This window comes from Choloepus didactylus, chromosome 5, assembly GCF_015220235.1.
Source record: "Choloepus didactylus isolate mChoDid1 chromosome 5, mChoDid1.pri, whole genome shotgun sequence".
NCBI lineage: Eukaryota > Metazoa > Chordata > Mammalia > Pilosa > Megalonychidae > Choloepus > Choloepus didactylus.
The window spans coordinates 161,692,478-161,699,691 of record NC_051311.1 but is presented as its reverse complement, the minus strand read 5'-3'; the positions used below and the strand labels follow the sequence as shown (position 1 = coordinate 161,699,691).

The following is a 7,214-nucleotide window of genomic DNA, read 5'->3' as shown; positions in this document are numbered from 1 at the left end:
AAAATAAACCATTAAAATATTTTATAAAGTAGAACACTGTAAATATGAGCAGCACAATATTTTTATGTGAATAACAAAGAAAGAAGTGTACACATATAGAGTATATAAAATCAAAACAATTAGATTTGGGAACACATGACTAGTGCAATTCATAATATAAAAATTATAGATTTATCTCCTCTTTCTGAAACCAAAACATAAGTTGACGTTACTTACTACATACACAAAAAAACTAACAGTGCATTATGGTCCTGGGAAAACACTCCGAAAATGTGAATTGTGATGTGCTTATAGCCATAAGCAGAAAGAGCTGAAGGCAAACTGACAGCTGCAGACTGTGATAACCAACACACCCCGGTTGGCTTCAGGAGTTGACTGACTCACAGTATAGAAGGCTGGAGACCATGAGCAAGGTGTCAGCAAGTACAGACTTTCTCCAGAGTCCACAGCGTTCTGATGATGACTTCCCAGCAATCTTCCATCACAGGGCTATCTCTTTTTGTCTACTCCTCTGGTTTCTGCTTCTACATCCATTTTTTTGTTTATACGGACTTCAGTCATACTGGATCAAGGTCCACCCTCATTCAGTTTGGCCATACCTTAACTAGTGACATCTTCAAAGTTTCTGGTTACAGATGGGTTTATATTCACAGGAATGTGGATTAATATTTAAGGATGTCTTTTGTAGGGGGCATTATTCAATCTGTAACAGAAACCATGATTGAGATATCCATCTGTTATCCATACATCATCCATCTATCCATCCATCCTATCTATCTATACATCATATCTGTCATCTATCTGTCTGTCTGTCTATTTATCTGATTAATCTTTATGCATATGTGGCAGAAGCAATATATGCAAATTAATCATAGGTGAACAGTACTCCACCTAATAAACATGTTCTATCTTTACTGACTTAACATATATCATTCCGATTCTTTACTCTTTTCATCAGGTAACAGCCAATGGAAGGATGTGTACAAGTCCACACACACTTGTCATTGTATAATCCCTGGGCCATGAAAATCTCTCTACGTGCAGCTAAAGTGAAGAGATGGTTGCGCAAGTCTGAATTTAGACCTAGGAAACAGAATCAGTAAAACTTTACTTAGGGCTAAAGTAAAGAATTGTAAGATATGAGGCCACCAAGTTGCTCTCTGGGTCACCACGGACGTGGCACAGAGACCTCAGAGTACCCCCTCCCATGGGTTCGCTTCCGGATTGCGGCTCTCCTAACCCCACCGCTCCTTCCGTCCCTGTGGCTCTCCAACCATTCAGGGAGGTCCTTTGTGCCTGAGCAGACTGGAAGCAAGAGCCTCTTGGTCCTGTTTTGTGCTTTAGGTCAAACCACAACTGATTCCATCCAGGGAGACTTCGGTCTTTCCTGGTTTTAGAAAACATTGTAGCTGCAGTTATGGAATACAACTTACAGAACTTTACACTGATGTTATTTATCTTACTTGAGGCATTTGCCTTCTATCATCTCTGTAATTTCAGGGTGATTTATGTTAAGTCTCATGTAAATTGTTTGTGATTCATAACTAGAATGTGAAAATGCTGGGCCACTTTAGTGTGTGCAAGATGGGTCATTAGATAGAATGAAAAAATTCAAGGAGGTTGAAGGCAGACAATACCCTTTTATTCCTTGGCACAGGAATTTGATTTGGCAACTAGAAAAGTGAAAAGTATTTTGAGTAATCTTGCACATGTAAAAAGAGAATGTAGGAGGTTCTACCCTCAGTTAGCACTTTGCAGACTATGTCAAACAAAATCACGTGTTACTGGAGGTAACTCTACAGCAGTTTATGTGCTGAAGGAGCAGTTTTATTTATTTGTAAGATATTAAAATCAGGTCTTATTCCTCATGCTTACAAAAATGCAGTTGCAATACTTCCCTTTATGCAGTGGTTTGCCTTTTAGGAATGAGTTTTTCACAGAAATTCCAAGTAGGGAGTATTAGATTACCTAATTTAATATAATCTTTTTCAATAAAGGATTCTATCTCCAACATTAGAAAATTGGTGTGTTATTTCACAATTTTCCCAACATCAGATGTTGTATTTTAAATTATTTGTCTAATTAAATTTATAAGAATGACATATCCATATTATATTAATTTGCACTGCTTGGATTGCCTATAATCCCAAAGTTTGTCCATCTATATCTGTCTATCATCTATCTATCTATCTATCTATCTATCTATCTATCTATCTATCTATCTATCTATCTACCTATCTACCTACCTATCTCTCTCTCATCTATCTATTTGGGGTATGTGAATTATCTGTCCTGTGCAAACTCAAGTCAATCAATGCTTTCTAAGGGAATGTCTTCCTTGTGTTTGCATCGGACTGATGTAGTTTTCCATAATTTTATGTCGAATCTTCTATGTCTTCTTGTATTCTCAGTAGAGCTGACAACATGCATCAGAATGTCCCTACTAGGTGGTATTGGTTTACTTTTGTTCTGGCCAATTGGCGTGTGTGTGTGTGTGTGTGTGTGTGTGTGGATCCATTTGCATTTATTGTCAATACTGTTTTCCTTAAACTTGTAATTTTATAGGACTCATGGGAATTATTAATTATTCTTTTCTATTTCTTTGATTCTCTATATTTTAATTTTTTGAGCAATGTTTATTTCTGTTTCCTTAGATACCCAACTATATTCATCCCAGAAATCTACAGCTTTCTGGATCACACTTTGGAAAATATGTCTATGTTAAATATTCATGTAGTTTGCATACTGAGTTGTAATTAATTTTCCCAGAGACAATCAAGAGAATGCAGTAAATAAACCATTTTGTGTTAGAGAAAATAGGAATCTGTGCAGGTGGCCAATGAAAGGTATGCTCCCGCAGTTCAGTGACCCTCTTTGTGGGTCCCCATTAGGGGACTGTAAACATACAGATGTCAGCCTATGGGGTGGGAGGAAGAGGGTTACCTCACTGTAGCTTTAATTTGTAGTTCTTTATGAAAAAGGCTGAGCATTTTTCATTTGCATTATGTATTTGTGTTTCTGTAACTGTTAAATAGTTGGTTAAATCCTTTGTCTATTTTTTTGAATTGAGTATCAATTTTTAAAATTGATTTTAAGAATTATTAATATATTAGATGATGTAAACTTTTGGTTGTCCTATGGGTGATAATTTTCTCACTTGTTTATATTTGCCTTTGTAATTTATATACACTTTTATAAATTGTAACAAGTCAAACTTATTAACCTTTATTTTTGAATTAAGATTTCAAATATAAAATTTCTAAGTATGAACACTTCATGAATTCTTAATGTATAAAGTAGATTTTATGGAACTATGTCAACAGTAATTTGCCTTTAAAATGTTAAAAAATGTTGTCTAACTCCTGTCAAAAAAATTTGAGATTCACCATGATTTTATACTATGAAATAATTATAATGATAATAATGGTAATAGCTATTCTTTAATACTGAGTATTATTGAGCTAGGAGCTTCATACAACATTTAATATTATCAAAGAAGATATAAAAGTATGTTATTGTCACCATTACACAACAGAGGAATTTGAGACTTAGAAAGGTTAAAATATTTGCCAGAATAAGGGGGTAACCAGAATTTTTAAAAAATCATATTCACTCCTGAATCTATTTCTTAAACCACTATATTATACAACATAACTCTTATTTGTTTAATAAATATACTTAATATACTTATGCTTACTGTAAATTTCTAAGAGGAGATAAAGTATTACAAGTTTGAATCTATTATGTCGCCCACAAAAGCTGTGTTCTTTTAATCAATCTTGTGGGTGCATTTTGTGGGTGGGATCTTTTGATTAGGTTGCTTGCATGGAGAAGTGACCCACCCAACTGTGAGTGAGACCTTTTGATTAGATTATTTTCATGGAGGTGTGGCCCCACCCATTCAAGGTGGGCATTGATTAGTTTACTAGAGCCCTTAAGAGAGCTCAGGGGCCAACACAGACCCAGACACTGGGAGACACAGATAGAAAGATGTTTGGAAATACTAAGCTAAGAGATGAAGTCCGGAGTTTGCCCCCAAGAAGCTAAGAGAGGGCCCCCAGACACTTAGAGAGAAACACCCCAGGAGAACCAAGCAGAGAGGTGAGGGAAGCTAAGAGAGACAGAAGCCTAGAGACATATCAGAGAAAGTCATTTTGAAACCAGAACCCAGGAGCAAAGGACCAGCAGATGCCAACCACGTGCCTTCCCAGCTGACAGAGGTGTTCCTGATGCCTGCATTTCAGATACCACTGTTCCTCAGTGAAGGTATCCTCTTGTTGATGCCTTAGTTTGGACACGTTGATGGCCTTAGAATGGTAAGTAGGTAACTTAATGAATCCCCTTTATAAAAGCCCATCCATTTCTGGTATTCTGCATTCCAGTGGCTTTTACAAATTGGAACAAGAAGTTTCAAACTTATTTGGTAAACACTCTTTTTAAAATGTTACGGAGATTGCATAGAATGCACTGATCTAAGTTCCATCTCCACCAGGTTAAAAATGTGAGCCAAATGTTAATTTATTTAGTAAATATTGAAAATCAGGCACTGAGTATACAATGAGAGAGGAAAAGAAGCATAAAAAAATGGTTCAGAGGATAAAAACAAAGTGTTGACTTGACTCAGGACACATTTTTCCATTTGAGGAGTTTTTCAATTAAGTGTGAACTAGGGGAATAAAGCATTGATGTTACAGGGAACTTCATCTGGAACTATATCCAGCAGGGTTGCTATGGTAGTTGTTATTGTGACTCACTGATATCTAGCTTTTCTCTCCACCCTTCATGCTGAAGATTGAATTCCCGGTCTGTTGTGGTTGGGTGGGGCCATTGGACCAGTTCTGGCCAGAGGGTTGTGAGAGAATTTAATTTGCTGGTGTGAGACTGTTCATATTTCTCTTCCCCCTGCAGAACTGGAAGTGGAAAGAAAGCTTCCCCTAATTCTCTGAGTTATTAGGAACAGAGCCTTCCTGATGACCTAGGATGGGCATGTAGAGACAGTAAACAATAACTTCCAGTTACATCAGTCAGCTGAGAACTGGACTGGGGCAAAGCCTGTACTCTATCCCGACTGATACAACCTGAGATGCCAGCATCATCACTATGCTCTTTTCTTATGAGACTCATTTTGCTTGTAATCCATAAGTTTTGAAACTCCATGGAAGCAGGGAACATGGTTGAATTGTCTGCGCCATGTCCTCGACATATATATTGCATGCTTAGCAGAAAGTAGTTGTACAGTTACATTTCGAATGAATGAATGTAGAATACAAAGTGTTGGCCATTCCCTCTATTAGATGAAATCACAAATCTCACAATTAAAAAGTCCTAAAATTTGATGTTAAAATTATGAACTATATATGCCTTTTTATGTTACCAGATGTCAAAGAATAGAGCATGAAAAGAGCTCTTACTTAGGATATGGCATGCGAGAGGCAGCAAACATCCTGTGTTGGGGAAATTGTTTGATTCCACAAGTCTGGAATCCTTGTTCCTACTGAAATACATCAGTGCTGCTGCCCAAATGTACCTATACACAACCATAATATAAAGTGGTACCTTTTGCTCTTTATTCCCTCATCCCCTTCATACCTTGCTCCCTTGCCAGACATCAGTCTCCCAAACTAAATGTAGACAAGTCACTCTTGATCCAGATTGAAGGGCTGCCTGCTGCACGTCAACGGAGACCTTTGGAATATAAATCGTGCTGCCTCAGCAGAGCAGCACAGAGCTCCAGGCCCTATAAAAGCTGTTTTTCCCTAATATTCTCAAAGAGAGCTAGTGTATGTACCCAGAGGTTGGTACATAATGCAAAGGCATAATGACACTGATTTGAAAGGTTTTGTTACAGACACCATGCAGGGCCATTTTCAGAGTCATGTTATCTCTGAATTAGAAAAACAAAACAAAAAAACTATCTTTTTTCTATTTTTGGGGCCAAAGCATGGCAACTTGCCAATAAATTTGGGCCTGTGGTGTAGGCTTTGTGAGGAATCAGAAAAGCAAAATTGATTGTCTAATGGAGACTCAGGCCCAATTCCACAATCCTGCTTGCCAGCTTGTCAATTACTTTTCATGGCTAGCCAAGTCTTATGGATAAGTAACCCTGTGCCTTTTTAGGTAGGAAAAAGAAAACGTCATATGCCCCTAATCTAGACTCTTATCAGGAGAACGTATGTTTGGTGTCATGATTCTGACTGCCCTGTATGCTTCTTCGTACAAAGCAAATAAATTCCTCTAGACCAGGTTTAGAAAAGGTGAACATTTATTTTAAAAGGTTTATTATTTTTTTCTTTTAATCTCTGTAACTCTATAGGTCCTATGAGATTTTGTATGTTTTTAATTACATAAACAATTATTTGGAAAACATTTTAATGAGGTTAAAATCATTCTGATATTGACCAAGGTAAGATAAGCTATTCTGAACAAAAATGAGGAAACTTTGTGTACTTATATTTCATAACAGCAATAATTGATTCAAATATTGTTATAGAAATGCTAGCTCAGGTATTCCATACTCCTGCAGAGCAATTTCTATGTATTTGTATGAGACCACAAGAAGCTTCCCTTGAGTTGTTTTGTTCTAGAATAGTCTCGAAAATGATCCCTCCCAAAAGCTACTGCATTTCCAGTTATGTGTTTTTATTCAAAATTTACATAATGAGATAGTAGAGTAAGCTAATGGAATTGGACTGAAAAACCTGACATGTTACAAAAAATATAAAAATCCAGCTACTGTTGGGGTAATATTTTGATTGGGAAAAGACCCCCTCCCCTTAATCTATTTACTCACCAAGTGTGTGTGCCTGATCTCTGTACTCTGGACCTGGAAGAGAAACACGTAAGCATAATATATGGTCCTTGCTTAGAAGAAGTTTACAGTGCGCATAGGGAAATTATATTTTCTTTCTGCCACAGCAATTCAGTTGCAAAAGTGTGTAGTGTGAAAAACATGTAAGAATAGGAGGGCTAAAAATATTAGAATGAATTTCTTAACCACAAATATACTGGTAGACCCGGTACATTTTTTCATGGTTGATTAATGGAATTCAGAAAGAGAATGACCCTCATCTGCTTAGCTCAATAAAGTCATATGGTAATGAATGAAAGGTAACCCACAAGTTTTAAAACCTCCTCATCCTCCACAAGGTGTTTAAATGGAGTCTCATTTCATTGAAACATTATCTTTGAAATAAACTTATAGGAATAACATTTAA

At 36.7% G+C, this 7,214-nt stretch overlaps 1 long non-coding RNA gene across 1 annotated transcript; it reads right to left on the bottom strand.

Annotated features, from left to right (window-relative positions):
• Positions 1–582: 582 nt before the first annotated feature.
• LOC119535046 lies at positions 583–6,813 on the bottom strand. Its single transcript, XR_005217153.1, has 3 exons — positions 6,791–6,813; positions 5,590–5,685; positions 583–703 (listed from the first exon to the last, which is right to left on the bottom strand). It is a non-coding gene; the product is annotated as an uncharacterized LOC119535046 (long non-coding RNA).
• Between the last annotated feature and the right edge of the window lie 401 nt (positions 6,814–7,214).